Source organism: Xenia sp. Carnegie-2017, unplaced genomic scaffold (assembly GCF_021976095.1).
Source record: "Xenia sp. Carnegie-2017 unplaced genomic scaffold, XeniaSp_v1 HiC_scaffold_9, whole genome shotgun sequence".
Classification (NCBI taxonomy): Eukaryota; Metazoa; Cnidaria; class Anthozoa; order Malacalcyonacea; family Xeniidae; genus Xenia; species Xenia sp. Carnegie-2017.
In genome coordinates, this window is record NW_025813559.1 from 75,317 (window position 1) to 93,711 (window position 18,395).

Sequence of the window (18,395 nt, forward strand, 5' to 3'; positions counted from 1 at the left end):
TTTATAAAAGAACCGAGATGCTTTAAAAAAAATTCATTTTGTCTTACGGTGAATTTCCTTTAAATCGGGTAATGTCTGTTATTCTATGCAACACGAAACTCGATTGCGACATGGCAAAGGAAACGCGGAATTATTGCAGAACTTTTGTCTTTCAAACATTTCGAGAAGGAACTCAATTCACTTTTGGCGAGATTTTCACTAGTTTCTAGACAGGTTTGTGTGTCTATTTTTACGAGGGAGAGGATTGAACACTATTGGAAAGCAGAAGGAAAGGGAGGGTGGGCGAAGCTTAGCAACTAGAGGGAGAGGGACACGGGACCTTTGAAAATGCAATAAATTTCTATTTTTATTCATGGACGTTCACGTCGCAGATGATGAAAACATTTACAGTTTTGAACTTTTAAAAAATCCATGTCAGCAAATAGTAAAGCAGCATATTTAATATTGTAGTGCCTTCGAGAAACAGACGTTGATGGTCAACAGTAATATACAAGAACTTGAGGATAAAAATCACGAGGAATGCGATTTGTTTCAAAAGTACATCAGCAACGATGATATTTTGGATGGCATCGTAAGAAGATGGTGGACGAGCTTACAGGAATGATTTACCATCAAGGTATTTTACGATCAGACTTATGGCGCGTGCAAATATTTATTGTACAAATAGGATATTGTGTCCCCAATGATCCGTTTGTAACCTTTACGCAGCGGAATTTGTAGCGTTGTTGGTGTAAATCATTCGTAACTTGAGTTGAATAACAAAACATATTCGTTCATTTAACCACGATTTTTAAAATCTTTACTTTGGAGGAAAAAAATTGCGTTTTGAATCAAGTTCCAAAACATAGCAAAAAAACTTTTGCTGGAAAATTTCGAACACTCGTTCTGTATCGTTCAAGTCATTGAGACTTCAGTGTTTACTGCTGGCGTAACGGACTTCTTAGTCGCAACAACCTTCTTTCGTGCGCAATTGTTGAAAAATGATGCAGTTGTTAAAAAATAATTGCCATTAATTAACATGTTGTCACGTGACATCAAGTAGATGTTTGCGCAGATGCTTTTGTACGCTTAACACTTTGGTGAAAATGGTTTTTATTAAACTGAATAACATACACAGAAAGAAAATGCATGGAACATTTCATCAACAAAAATCAACTTAATGTTTCAACTACATTTTTTATTTTCGTTTTAAAAATTCATCACTGCTTGCGCGCATTCCTCCAGACCCATCTTTGAGCAATCAAATCGCATTCTATATTACTCTCATCATGAAGTTTCTCCAGCTCAGCTGAGCGACATAATTTCTTCCACATTGAGAGAGACTGCAATGGAGAGAAGCATTGTATGGTTAAATGAAACGAAGCTATAACTTTAAAGTCCAGATTTGCGCTACCTTCGGCGGCAACGCAGCCATGTATTTCATTCTGTTGTTGATTTCTTTTTCAATTTCGGCTTGAGGAATAACTTCTGTTACCAAACCGTAGTTGCACGCTTCGACCGCAGTCAGTTTTTTTCCAACGAGTAACATCTCATTCGTCTGAGTGCAAACTAATACGAAATGTGTGAAAACGATACCTTAACTCTTAAATGCATTAAGATAACGATACCTTGTTAATAATTGAGTTAATTAAACAAGAAGAACAGAGCTCAAAATAACGGTCAGGCAACGAACAATGATTTAAAAAATACCTATGTATCGGTAACATTTTCAGTTTTCCCATATAAATTTATTATTCGTTTTTGCTTTCAATATGCTTTTTCAATGTTGAGCGTCAATTCTTTACATATGTATAAACCATGCTTTCACTAGTATTTATATCCAGGCTAGGGGCTTGTTGCATTGAAGGTATCGACCCCGTTCTCGTAAAGTGTGTCGTGGTCAGCTTTTGTTACTGAGGATTTCATATTATAATGAGACCGTGCGTAGTGATGTCAGAAGCGCTTAACTAAAAATGTTTTTTCATATTATCGACGAAAATTATGTATATTAATGTGACAATAAAAAAACTTACTTCGACCAAGACAAAATGAAATTGATGTTTCGTCTTGAACGAAAGCATTTGAACACATTTTCCACATCAGAAAGAGCTTCTTACAAAAAATTCACTCCACCCCCCTGAAAATAAATATTATCATATTCCATTATTTCACCAAGACTATAATTCTTGCTTTTGAACACATTTTCAACTTTAAAACAACTTTTACAAAAGTAGGTATTCCACCCCCATGAAAATTAATTTTATCATATTTACATATTTTCATCAAAAAGCTATAATTCATGCATTTGAGCACATTTTCACATCAAAAAGAACTTTGACGAAAAATCGAGTCCACACCCCTGAAAATTAATTTTGTAATATTTTCATATTTTCGTCAAAAGACTATAATTCATGCATTTGTACACATATTCCAATTAAAAAAACAACTTTTACTAAAAAGGGATTCCACCCCCTTGAAAATGAATTTAATCTCATTTCCATTATTTCATCAAAAAATTATAATTCATGCATTTGAACACATTTTCCACATCAAAAAGAACTTTATACAAAAAAATCACGTCCACCCCCCAGCTGAAAATGAATTTTATAAAATTTCCATATTTTCACCGAAAGACTATAATTCATGCATTTGAACACATTTTCCACTTAAAAAACTTTTACAAAAATTAAGTCTACCCCTCCTGAATATAAGTTTATAATATTTTCATATTTTCCTATAAAACTATAATTAATGCATTTCAACACATTTTCCACTTAAAAAAACAACTTTTACAAAAATAGGGATTCCAACCATTCTGAAAATGAATTTTATCATATTTCCATATTTTTATCAAAAGACTATAATTCTTGCATTTGAACACATTTTCCACAATAAAAGAACTTTTATAAAAATAGGATTCTCCTATTGAAAATGAATTTATCTTATTTCCATATTTCATAAAAAGTTATAATTCAAGCATTTAAACACATTTTCCACTTAAAACAACTTTTACGAAAGTAGGGATTCCAATCCCTGAAAATGAATTTTATCATATTTCCATATTTTCACCAAAACTATTTCATGCATTTGAACACATTTTCCACTTAAAAACAACTTTTACAAAAATTAAGTCCACCCCATCCTGAATATAAGTTTTATAATATTTTCATATTTTCACTATAAAACTATAATTAATGCATTTCAACACATTTTCCACTTAAAAACAACTTTTACGAAAACAGGGATTCCAACCATTCTGAAAATGAATTTTATCATATTTCCATATTTTATTAAAAGTTATAATCAATGCATTTCAACACATTTTCCATTTAAAAACAACTTTTACAAAAACAGGGATTCCAACCATTCTGAAAATGAATTTTATCATATTTTCATATTTTCATCAAAGACTATAATTCTTCATGCATTTGAACACATTTTGCACAATAAAAGAACTTTTATAAAAATAGGGATTCTTCTCCTATTGAAAATGAATTTATCATATTTCCATATTTCATAAAATGTTATAATTCAAGCATTTAAACACATTTTCCATTTAAAAACAACTTTTACGAAAGTAGGATTCCAACCCTGAAAATGAATTTTATAATTTTTCCATATTTTCATCAAAACACTATAACTCATGCATTTGAGCACATTTTCCACATTAAAAGAACTTTCACAAAAATAGAGTCAACTCCCCTGAAATTTAATTTTATCATATTTCCATATTTTCACCAAAAGACTATAATTAATGCATTTCAACACATTTTCACTTAAAAGAACTTTTACAAAAATAAAGTCCACCCCATCCTGAATATAAGTTTTATAATATTTTCATATTTTCACTATAAAACTATAATTAATGCATTTCAACAAATTTTCATTTAAAAACAACTTTTACAAAACAGGGATTCCAACCATTCTGAAAATGAATTTTATCATATTTCCATATTTTCATCAAAAGACTATAATTCTTCACGCATTTGAACATATTTTGCACAATAAAAAGAACTTTTATAAAAATAGGGATTCTTCTCCTATTGAAAATGAATTTAGTCTTATTTCCATCATTTCATATAAATGTTATAATTCAAGCATTTAAACACATTTTCTACTTAAAAACAACTTTTTCGAAAGTAGGGATTCCAATCCCCTGAAAATGAATGTTATCATATTTCCATATTTTCACCAAAAGACTTATTCATGCATTTGAACACATTTTCCACTTAAAAAACAACTTTTACAAAAAATTAAGTCCACCCCAGATCCTGAATATAAGTTTTATAATATTTTCATATTTTCACTATAAAACTATAATTAATGCATTTCAGCACATTTCCACTTAAAACACAACTTTTACGAAAACAAGGATTCCAACCATTCTAAAAATGAATTTTATCATATTTCCATATTTTTATTAAAAGATTATAATCAATGCATTTAAACACATTTTCCATTTAAAAAACAACTTTTACAAAAACAGGGATTCCAACCATTCTGAAAATGAATTTTATCATATTTCCATATTTTCATCAAAAGACTATAATTCTTCATGCATTTGAACACATTTTGCACAAAAAAGAACTTTTATAAAAATAGGGATTCTTCTCCTATTGAAAATGAATTTAGTCTTATTTCCATCATTTCATAAAAATGTTATAATTCAAGCATTTAAACACATTTTCCACTTAAAACAACTTTTACGAAAGTAGGATTCCAACCCTGAAAATGAATGTTATCATATTTCCATATTTTCACCAAAAACTTATTCATGCATTTGAACACATTTTCCACTTAAAAACAACTTTTACAAAAATTAAGTCCACCCCGATCCTGAATATAAGTTTTATAATATTTTCATATTTTCACTATAAAACTATAATTAATGCATTTCAACACATTTTCCACTTAAAAAAACAACTTTTACGAAAACAGGGATTCCAACCATTCTGAAAATGAATTTTATCATATTTCCATATTTTTATTAAAAGTTATAATCAATGCATTTCAACACATTTTCCATTTAAAAACAACTTTTACAAAAACAGGATTCCAACCATTCTGAAAATGAATTTTATCATATTTCATATTTTCATCAAAAGACTATAATTCTTCATGCATTTGAACACATTTTGCACAATAAAAGAACTTTTATAAAATAGGGATTCTTCTCCTATTGAAAATGAATTTATCTTATTTCCATCATTTCATAAAATGTTATAATTCAAGCAATTAAACACATTTTTCATTTAAAAAACAACTTTTACGAAAGTAGGGATTCCAATCCCCTGAAAATGAATTTTATCATATTTCCATATTTTCATTAAAATATTATAATTCAAGCATTTGAACACATTTTCTACATCCAAAAGAACTTTTACAAAAAATAGAGTCAACTCCCCCTGAAATTTAATTCTATCATATTTCCATATTTTCACCAAAAGACTATAATTAATGCATTTCAACACATTTTTCACTTAAAAAGAACTTTTACAAAAAATAAAGTCCACCCCCGATCCTGAATATAAGTTTTATAATATTTTCATATTTTCACTATAAAACTATAATTAATGCATTTCAACAAATTTTTCATTTAAAAAACAACTTTTACAAAAACAGGGATTCCAACCATTCTGAAAATGAATTTTATCATATTTTCTTAGTTTCATCAAAAGACTATAATTCTTCACGCATTTGAACACATTTTGCACAATAAAAAGAACTTTTATAAAAATAGGGATTCTTCTCTTATTGAAAATGAATTTAGTCTTATTTCCATCATTTCATAAAAATGTTATAATTCAAGCAATTAAACACATTTTCCACTTAAAAACAACTTTTACGAAAGTAGGGATTCCAATCCCCTGAAAATGAATGTTATCATATTTCCATATTTTCACCAAAAGACTTATTCATGCATTTGAACACATTTTCCACTTAAAAAACAACTTTTACAAAAAATTAAGTCCACCCCTGATCCTGAATATAAGTTTTATAATATTTTCATATTTTCACTATAAAACTATAATTAATGCATTTCAGCACATTTTCCACTTAAAAAAACAACTTTTACGAAAACAGGGATTCCAACCATTCTGAAAATGAATTTTATCATATTTCCATATTTTTATTAAAAGATTATAATCAATGCATTTAAACACATTTTCCATTTAAAAAACAACTTTTACAAAAACAGGGATTCCAACCATTCTGAAAATGAATTTTATCATATTTCCATATTTTCATCAAAAGACTATAATTCTTCACGCATTTGAACATATTTTGCACAATAAAAAGAACTTTTATAAAATAGGATTCTTCTCCTATTGAAAATGAATTTAGTCTTATTTCCATCATTTCATAAAAATGTTATAATTCAAGCAATTAAACACATTTTCCACTTAAAAACAACTTTTACGAAAGTAGGGATTCCAATCCCTGAAAATGAATGTTATCATATTTCCATATTTTCACCAAAAACTTATTCATGCATTTGAACACATTTTCCACTTAAAAAACAACTTTTACAAAAAATTAAGTCCACCCCCGATCCTGAATATAAGTTTTATAATATTTTCATATTTTCACTATAAAACTATAATTAATGCATTTCAGCACATTTTCCACTTAAAAAAACAACTTTTACGAAAACAGGGATTCCAACCATTCTGAAAATGAATTTTATCATATTTCCATATTTTTATTAAAAGATTATAATCAATGCATTTCAACACATTTTCCATTTAAAAAACAACTTTTACAAAAACAGGGATTCCAACCATTCTGAAAATGAATTTTATCATATTTCCATATTTTCATCAAAAGACTATAATTCTTCACGCATTTGAACATATTTTGCACAATAAAAAGAACTTTTATAAAAATAGGGATTCTTCTCCTATTGAAAATGAATTTAGTCTTATTTCCATCATTTCATAAAAATGTTAAGCATTAAACACATTTTCCATTTAAAAACAACTTTTACGAAAGTAGGGATTCCAATCCCTGAAAATGAATTTTATCATATTTCCATATTTTCATTAAAATATATTCAAGCATTTGAACACATTTTCACATCCAAAAGAACTTTTACAAAAAATAGAGTCAACTCCCCCTGAAATTTAATTCTATCATATTTCCATATTTTCACCAAAAGACTATAATTAATGCATTTCAACACATTTTTCACTTAAAAAGAACTTTTACAAAAAATAAAGTCCACCCCGATCATGAATATAAGTTTTATAATATTTTCATATTTTCACTATAAAACTATAATTAATGCATTTCAACAAATTTTTCATTTAAAAAACAACTTTTACAAAAACAGGGATTCCAACCATTCTGAAAATGAATTTTATCATATTTTCTTAGTTTCATCAAAAGACTATAATTCTTCACGCATTTGAACACATTTTGCACAATAAAAAGAACTTTTATAAAAATAGGGATTCTTCTCTTATTGAAAATGAATTTAGTCTTATTTCCATCATTTCATAAAAATGTTATAATTCAAGCAATTAAACAATTTTCCACTTAAAAAACAACTTTTACGAAAGTAGGGATTCCAATCCCCTGAAAATGAATGTTATCATATTTCCATATTTTCACCAAAAAACTTATTCATGCATTTGAACACATTTTCCACTTAAAAAACAACTTTTACAAAAAATTAAGTCCACCCCAGATCCTGAATATAAGTTTTATAATATTTTCATATTTTCACTATAAAACTATAATTAATGCATTTCAGCACATTTTCCACTTAAAAAAACAACTTTTACGAAAACAGGGATTCCAACCATTCTGAAAATGAATTTTATCATATTTCCATATTTTTATTAAAAGATTATAATCAATGCATTTAAACACATTTTCCATTTAAAAAACAACTTTTACAAAAACAGGGATTCCAACCATTCTGAAAATGAATTTTATCATATTTCCATATTTTCATCAAAAGACTATAATTCTTCACGCATTTGAACATATTTTGCACAATAAAAAGAACTTTTATAAAAATAGGGATTCTTCTCCTATTGAAAATGAATTTAGTCTTATTTCCATCATTTCATAAAAATGTTATAATTCAAGCAATTAAACACATTTTTCATTTAAAAAACAACTTTTACGAAAGTAGGGATTCCAATCCCCTGAAAATGAATTTTATCATATTTCCATATTTTCATTAAAATATTATAATTCAAGCATTTGAACACATTTTCTACATCCAAAAGAACTTTTACAAAAAATAGAGTCAACTCCCCCTGAAATTTAATTCTATCATATTTCCATATTTTCACCAAAAGACTATAATTAATGCATTTCAACACATTTTCACTTAAAAGAACTTTTACAAAAAATAAAGTCCACCCCCCTGATATGATAATATTTTCATATTTTCACTATAAAACTATAATTAATGCATTTCAACAAATTTTCATTTAAAAACAACTTTTACAAAACAGGGATTCCAACCATTCTGAAAATGAATTTTATCATATTTTCTTAGTTTCATCAAAGACTATAATTCTTCACGCATTTGAACACATTTTGCACAATAAAAAGAACTTTTATAAAAATAGGGATTCTTCTCTTATTGAAAATGAATTTAGTCTTATTTCCATCATTTCATAAAAATGTTATAATTCAAGCAATTAAACACATTTTCCACTTAAAACAACTTTTACGAAGTAGGGATTCCAATCTGAAAATGAATGTTATCATATTTCCATATTTTCACCAAAAGACTTATTCATGCATTTGAACACATTTTCCACTTAAAAAACAACTTTTACAAAAAATTAAGTCCACCCCTGATCCTGAATATAAGTTTTATAATATTTTCATATTTTCACTATAAAACTATAATTAATGCATTTCAGCACATTTTCCACTTAAAAAAACAACTTTTACGAAAACAGGGATTCCACCATTCTGAAAATGAATTTTATCATATTTCCATATTTTATTAAAAGATTATAATCAATGCATTTAAACACATTTTCCATTTAAAAAACAACTTTTACAAAAACAGGGATTCCAACCATTCTGAAAATGAATTTTATCATATTTTCTTAGTTTCATCAAAAGACTATAATTCTTCACGCATTTGAACACATTTTGCACAATAAAAAGAACTTTTATAAAAATAGGGATTCTTCTCTTATTGAAAATGAATTTAGTCTTATTTCCATCATTTCATAAAAATGTTATAATTCAAGCAATTAAACACATTTTTCATTTAAAAAACAACTTTTACGAAAGTAGGGATTCCAATCCCCTGAAAATGAATGTTATCATATTTCCATATTTTCACCAAAAAACTTATTCATGCATTTGAACACATTTGCCACTTAAAAAACAACTCTTACAAAAAATTAAGTCCACCCCCGATCCTGAATATAAGTTTTATAATATTTTCATATTTTCACTATAAAACTATAATTAATGCATTTCAGCACATTTTCCACTTAAAAAAACAACTTTTACGAAAACAGGGATTCCAACCATTCTGAAAATGAATTTTATCATATTTCCATATTTTTATTAAAAGGTTATAATCAATGCATTTCAACACATTTTCCATTTAAAAAACAACCTTTACAAAAACAGGGATTCCAACCATTCTGAAAATGAATTTTATCATATTTCCATATTTTCATCAAAAGACTATAATTCTTCACGCATTTGAACATATTTTGCACAATAAAAAGAACTTTTATAAAAATAGGGATTCTTCTCCTATTGAAAATGAATTTAGTCTTATTTCCATCATTTCATAAAAATGTTATAATTCAAGCAATTAAACACATTTTTCATTTAAAAAACAACTTTTACGAAAGTAGGGATTCCAATCCCCTGAAAATGAATTTTATCATATTTCCATATTTTCATTAAAATATTATAATTCAAGCATTTGAACACATTTTCTACATCCAAAAGAACTTTTACAAAAAATAGAGTCAACTCCTGAAATTTAATTTATCATATTTCCATATTTTCACCAAAGACTATAATTAATGCATTTCAACACATTTTCACTAAAAAGAACTTTTACAAAAATAAAGTCCACCCCGATCTGAATATAAGTTTTATAATATTTTCATATTTTCACTATAAAACTATAATTAATGCATTTCAACAAATTTTCATTTAAAAACAACTTTTACAAAACAGGGATTCCAACCATTCTGAAAATGAATTTTATCATATTTTCTTATTTCATCAAAAGACTATAATTCTTCACGCATTTGAACACATTTTGCACAATAAAAAGAACTTTTATAAAAATAGGGATTCTTCTCTTATTGAAATTGAATTAAGTCTTATTTCCATTATTTCATAAAAATGTTATAATTCAAGCAATTAAACAATTTTCCACTTAAAAAACAACTTTTACGAAAGTAGGGATTCCAATCCCCTGAAAATGAATGTTATCATATTTCCATATTTTCACCAAAAAACTTATTCATGCATTTGAACACATTTTCCACTTAAAAAACAACTTTTACAAAAAATTAAGTCCACCCCTGATCCTGAATATAAGTTTTATAATATTTTCATATTTTCACTATAAAACTATAATTAATGCATTTCAGCACATTTTCCACTTAAAAAAACAACTTTTACGAAAAGAGGGATTCCAACCATTCTGAAAATGAATTTTATCATATTTCCATATTTTTATTAAAAGATTATAATCAATGCATTTAAACACATTTTCCATTTAAAAAACAACTTTTACAAAACAGGGATTCAACCATTCTGAAAATGAATTTTATCATATTTCCATATTTTCATCAAAAGACTATAATTCTTCACGCATTTGAACATATTTTGCACAATAAAAAGAACTTTTATAAAAATAGGGATTCTTCTCCTATTGAAAATGAATTTAGTCTTATTTCCATCATTTCATAAAAATGTTATAATTCAAGCAATTAAACACATTTTCCACTTAAAAACAACTTTTACGAAAGTAGGGATTCCAATCCCCTGAAAATGAATGTTATCATATTTCCATATTTTCACCAAAAAACTTATTCATGCATTTGAACACATTTTCCACTTAAAAAACAACTTTTACAAAAAATTAAGTCCACCCCGATCCTGAATATAAGTTTTATAATATTTTCATATTTTCACTATAAAACTATAATTAATGCATTTCAGCACATTTTCCACTTAAAAAAACAACTTTTACGAAAACAAGGATTCCAAAATGAATTTTATCATATTTCCATATTTTTATTAAAAGGTTATAATCAATGCATTTCAACACATTTTCCATTTAAAAAACAACTTTTACAAAAACAGGGATTCCAACCATTCTGAAAATGAATTTTATCATATTTCCATATTTTCATCAAAAGACTATAATTCTTCACGCATTTGAACATATTTTGCACAATAAAAAGAACTTTTATAAAAATAGGGATTCTTCTCCTATTGAAAATGAATTTAGTCTTATTTCCATCATTTCATAAAAATGTTATAATTCAAGCAATTAAACACATTTTCCACTTAAAAACAACTTTTACGAAAGTAGGGATTCCAATCCCCTGAAAATGAATGTTATCATATTTCCATATTTTCACCAAAAAACTTATTCATGCATTTGAACACATTTTCCACTTAAAAAACAACTTTTACAAAAAATTAAGTCCACCCCTGATCCTGAATATAAGTTTTATAATATTTTCATATTTTCACTATAAAACTATAATTAATGCATTTCAGCACATTTTCCACTTAAAAAAACAACTTTTACGAAAACAGGGATTCCAACCATTCTGAAAATGAATTTTATCATATTTCCATATTTTTATCAAAAGACTATAATTCAAGCATTTGAACACATTTTCCACTTTAAAAAAACTTTTACGAAAGTAGGGATTCCACCTTATCCTGAAAATTAATTTTATTATATTTCCATTATTTTAATTATTGCCATCATGAAAATATTATAATTCAAGCATTTGAACACATTTTCTACATCCAAAAGAACTTTTACAAAAAATAGAGTCAACTCCCTGAAATTTAATTCTATCATATTTCCATATTTTCACCAAAAGACTATAATTAATGCATTTCAACACATTTTTCACTTAAAAAGAACTTTTACAAAAAATAAAGTCCACCCCCGATCATGAATATAAGTTTTATAATATTTTCACTATAAAACTATAATTAATGCATTTCAACAAATTTTTCATTTAAAAAACAACTTTTACAAAAACAGGGATTCCAACCATTCTGAAAATGAATTTTATCATATTTTAGTTTTCATCAAAAGACTATAATTCTTCACGCATTTGAACACATTTTGCACAATAAAAGAACTTTTATAAAAATAGGATTCTTCTCTTATTGAAAATGAATTTAGTCTTATTTCCATCATTTCATAAAATGTTATAATTCAAGCAATTAAACACATTTTCCACTTAAAACAACTTTTACGAAAGTAGGGATTCCAATCCCTGAAAATGAATGTTATCATATTTCCATATTTTCACCAAAAACTTATTCATGCATTTGAACACATTTTCCACTTAAAACAACTTTTACAAAAATTAAGTCCACCCCGATCCTGAATATAAGTTTTATAATATTTTCATATTTTCACTATAAAACTATAATTAATGCATTTCAGCACATTTTCCATTTAAAACAACTTCCAACCATTCTGAAAATGAATTTTATCATATTTCCATATTTTCATCAAAAGACTATAATTCTTCACATTTGAACATATTTTGCACAATAAAAGAACTTTTATAAAAATAGGGATTCTTCTCTATTGAAAATGAATTTAGTCTTATTTCCATCATTTCAAAAATGTTATAATTCAAGCAATTAAACACATTTTCATTTAAAAACAACTTTTACGAAAGTAGGATTCCAATCCCTGAAAATGAATTTATCATATTTCCATATTTTCATTAAAATATTATAATTCAAGCATTTGAACACATTTTCTACATCAAAAGAACTTTTACAAAAATAGAGTCAACTCCTGAAATTTAATTTATCATATTTCCATATTTTCACCAAAAGACTATAATTAATGCATTTCAACACATTTTCACTTAAAAAACTTTTACAAAAATAAAGTCCACCCCGATCCTGAATATAAGTTTTATAATATTTTCATATTTTCACTATAAAACTATAATTAATGCATTTCAACAAATTTTCATTTAAAAACAACTTTTACAAAAACAGGGATTCCAACCATTCTGAAAATGAATTTTATCATTTTTTCATATTTTCATCAAAAGACTATAATTCTTCACGCATTTGAACACATTTTGCACAATAAAAGAACTTTTATAAAATAGGATTCTTCTCTTATTGAAAATGAATTTAGTCTTATTTCCATCATTTCATAAAAATGTTATAATTCAAACAATTAAACAATTTTCCACTTAAAAACAACTTTTACGAAAGGGATTCAATCCCTGAAAATGAATGTTATCATATTTCCATATTTTCACCAAAAACTTATTCATGCATTTGAACACATTTTCCACTTAAAACAACTTTTACAAAAATTAAGTCCACCCCGATCCTGAATATAAGTTTTATAATATTTTCATATTTTCACTATAAAACTATAATTAATGCATTTCAGCACATTTTCCACTTAAAAACAACTTTTACGAAATTCCAACCATTCTGAAAATGAATTTTATCATATTTCCATATTTTATTAAAAGATTATAATCAATGCATTTCAACACATTTTCATTTAAAAACAACTTTTACAAAACAGGGATTCCAACCATTCTGAAAATGAATTTTATCATATTTCCATATTTTCATCAAAGACTATAATTCTTCACGCATTTGAACATATTTTGCACAATAAAAGAACTTTTATAAAAATAGGATTCTTCTCATTGAAAATGAATTTAGTCTTATTTCCATCATTTCATAAAAATGTTATAATTCAAACATTTAAACAATTTTCCATAAAAACAACTTTTACGAAAGTAGGAGTTCCAATCCCTGAAAATGAATGTTATCATATTTCCATATTTTCACCAAAACTTATTCATGCATTTGAACACATTTTCCATAAAAACAACTTTTACAAAAATTAAGTCCACCCCAGATCCTGAATATAAGTTTTATAATATTTTCATATTTTCACTATAAAACTATAATTAATGCATTTCAACACATTTTCCACTTAAAAACAACTTTACAAAACAGGATTCCAACCATTCTGAAAATGAATTTTATCATATTTCCATATTTTTATTAAAAGATTATAATCAATGCATTTTAACACATTTTCCATTTAAAAACAACTTTTACAAAAACAGGGATTCCAACCATTCTGAAAATGAATTTTATCATATTTCCATATTTTCATCAAAAGACTATAATTCTTCACGCATTTGAACATATTTTGCACAATAAAAAGAACTTTTATAAAAATAGGGATTCTTCTCCCCTTGAAAATGAATTTAGTCTTATTTCAATCATTTTATAAAAATGTTATAATTCAAACATTTGAAAACATTTTCCACTTAAAAACAAATTTTACGAAAGTAGGGATTCCAATCCCCTGAAAATAAATGTTATCACTTTTACAAAAATAGGGATTCCACCTCATCCTCAAAATTTAATTTATCATATTTCCATTATTTCCATTATTCACATCATCAAAATATTAGGTGGAATCCTTATTTTTGTAAAAGTTGTTTTTTTAAGTGGAAAACTGTTGAAATGCATTAATTATAATCTTTTAATGAAAATATGGAAATATGCTAAAATTCATTTTCAGGGGGGGAATCTATTTGTAAAATTCTTTTTTATGTGGAAAATCTGTTGAAATGCATGAATTATTGTCTTTTGATTGAAATATGGAAATATGATAAAATTCATTTTCAGAATGGTTGGAATCCCTGTTTTTGTAAAAGTTGTTTTTTAAATGGAAAATGTGTTGAAATGCATTGATTATAATCTTTTAATAAAAATATGGAAATATGATAAAATTCATTTTCAGAATGGTTGGAATCCCTGTTTTTGTAAAAGTTGTTTTTTAAATGAAAAATGTGTTGAAATGCATTAATTATAGTTTTATAGTGAAAATATGAAAATATTATAAAACTTATATTCAGGATGGGGTGGACTTTATTTTGTAAAAGTTCTTTTAAGTGGAAAATGTGTTCAAATGCATGAATAAGTCTTTGGTGAAAATATGGAAATATGATAACATTCATTTTCAGGGATTGGAATCCTACTTTCGAAAAGTTGTTTTAAGTGAAAATGTGTTTAAATGCTTGAATTATAACATTTATATGAAATGATGGAAATAAGATAAATTCATTTTCAATAGGAGAAGAATCCTATTTTTATAAAAGTTCTTTTATTGTGCAAAATGTGTTCAAATGCGTGAAGAATTATAGTCTTTTGATGAAAATATGGAAATATGATAAAATTCATTTTCAGAATGGTTGGAATCCCTGTTTTGTAAAAGTTGTTTTTAAATGGAAAATGTGTTGAAATGCATTGATTATAATCTTTTAATAAAATATAAAAATATGATAAAATTCATTTTCAGAATGGTTGGAATCCCTGTTTTGTAAAAGTTGTTTTTAAGTGGAAAATGTGTTGAAATGCATTAATTATAGTTTTATAGTGAAAATATGAAAATATTATAAAATTATATTCAGGATGGGGTGGACTTAATTTTTGTAAAAGTTGTTTTTAAGTGGAAAATGTGTTGAAATGCATTAATTATAGTTTTATAGTGAAAATATGAAAATATTATAAAACTTATATTCAGGATCGGGGTGGACTTAATTTTTTAAAAGTTGTTTTTAAGTGGAAAATGTGTTCAAATGCATGAATAAGTTTTTGTGAAAATATGGAAATATGATAACATTCATTTTCAGGGATTGGAATCCTACTTTCGTAAAAGTTGTTTTTAAATGAAAATGTGTTTAATTGCTTGAATTATAACATTTTTATGAAATGATGGAAATAAGACTAAATTCATTTTCAATAAGAGAAGAATCCCTATTTTATAAAAGTTCTTTTATTGTGCAAAATGTGTTCAAATGCGTGAAGAATTATAGTCTTTGATGAAAATATGAAAATATGATAAAATTCATTTTCAGAATGGTTGGAATCCCTGTTTTGTAAAAGTTGTTTTTAAATGAAAATGTGTTGAAATGCATTAATTATAGTTTTATAGTGAAAATATGAAAATATTATAAAACTTATATTCAGGATGGGGTGGACTTTATTTTTGTAAAAGTTGTTTTTTTAAGTGGAAAATGTGTTGAAATGCATTAATTATAGTCTTTTGGTGAAAATATGGAAATATGATAAAATTAAATTTCAGGGGGAGTTGACTCTATTTTTTGTAAAAGTTCTTTTGGATGTAGAAAATGTGTTCAAATGCTTGAATTATAATATTTTAATGATGGCAATAATGAAAATAATGGAAATATGATAAAATTAATTTTCAGGATGAGAAATTCATTTTCAGAATGGTTGGAATCCTGTTTTGTAAAAGTTATTTTTAAATGAAAATGTGTTCAAATGCATTAATTATAATCTTTTAATGAAAATATGGAAATATGATAAAATTCATTTTCAGGTGGGACTCTATTATTTGTAAAAGTCTTTTGATGTGGAAAATGTGTTCAAATGCATGAATTATAGTCTTTTGATTAAAATATGGAAATATGATAAAATTCATTTTCAGAATGGTTGGAATCCCTGTTTTTGTAAAAGTTGTTTTTTAAATGGAAAATGTGTTGAAATGCATTAATTATAGTTTTATAGTGAAAATATGAAAATATTATAAAACTTATATTCAGGAGGGTGGACTTAATATTTTGTAAAAGTTGTTTTAAGTGGAAAATGTGTTCAAATGCATTAATTATAGTCTTTTGTGAAAATATGGAAATATGATAAATTAATTTTCAGGGGAGTTGACTCTATTTTTGTAAAAGTTGTTTTAATGTGGAAAATGTGTTCAAATGCTTGAATTATAATATTTTAATGATGGCAATAATGAAAATAATGGAAATATGATAAAATTAATTTTCAGGATGAGAAATTCATTTTTAGAATGGTTGGAATCCCTGTTTTTGTAAAAGTTATTTTTAAATAGAAAATGTGGTCAAATGCATTAATTATAATCTTTTAATGAAAATATGGAAATATGATAAAATTCATTTTCAGGTGGGAATCTATTATTTGTAAAACTCTTTTTGATGTGGAAAATGTGTTCAAATGCATGAATTATAGTCTTTTGATTAAAATATGGAAATATGATAAAATTCATTTTCAGAATGGTTGGAATCCCTGTTTTTGTAAAAGTTGTTTTTTAAATGGAAAATGCGTTGAAATGCATTAATTATAGTTTTATAGTGAAAATATGAAAATATTATAAAACTTATATTCAGGAGGGGGGTGGACTTAATATTTTGTAAAAGTTGTTTTTTAAGTGGAAAATGTGTTGAAATGCATTAATTATAGTCTTTTGGTGAAAATATGGAAATATGATAGAATTAAATTTCAGGGGGAGTTGACTCTATTTTTTGTAAAAGTTCTTTTGGATGTAGAAAATGTGTTCAAATGCTTGAATTATAATATTTTCATGATGGCAATAATGAAAATAATGGAAATATGATAAAATTAATTTTCAGGATGAGAAATTCATTTTCAGAATGGTTGGAATCCCTGTTTTTGTAAAAGTTATTTTTAAATAGAAAATGTGTTGAAATGCATTAATTATAATCTTTTAATGAAAATATGGAAATATGATAAAATTCATTTTCAGGTGGGAATCTATTATTTGTAAAACTCTTTTTGATGTGGAAAATGTGTTCAAATGCATGAATTATAGTCTTTTGATTAAAATATGGAAATATGATAAAATTCATTTTCAGAATGGTTGGAATCCCTGTTTTGTAAAAGTTGTTTTTAAGTGGAAAATGTGTTGAAATGCATTAATTATAGTTTTATAGTGAAAATATGAAAATATTATAAAACTTATATTCAGGAGGGGATGGACTTAATTTTTGTAAAAGTTGTTTTAAGTGGAAAATGTGTTCAAATGCATTAATTAGTCTTTTGGTGAAATGGAAATATGATAACATTCATTTTCAGGGATTGGAATCCTACTTTCGTAAAAGTTGTTTTTAAGTGGAAAATGTGTTCAAATGCATTAATTAGTCTTTTGGTGAAAATATGGAAATATGATAAAATTTATTTTCAGGGATTGGAATCCCTACTTTTGTAAAAGTTGTTTTTAAATGGAAAATGTGTTGAAATGCAATAATTATAGTCTTTTGGTGAAAATATGGAAATATGATAAAATTCATTTTCAGGGTTGACTCGACTTTTTGTAAAACTACTTTCGATGTGGAAAATGTGTTCAA

General features: G+C 25.9%; 1 long non-coding RNA gene across 1 annotated transcript in view; it reads left to right on the plus strand.

Annotated features, from left to right (window-relative positions):
• Positions 1–18,395, plus strand: part of LOC124459386 — a 53,936-nt gene continuing 35,541 nt past the window's right edge. The window contains exons 1-2 of the long non-coding RNA XR_006953606.1: positions 1–213; positions 451–616. This is a non-coding gene — a long non-coding RNA (uncharacterized LOC124459386). The remainder of the gene's footprint in view (positions 214–450; positions 617–18,395) is intronic.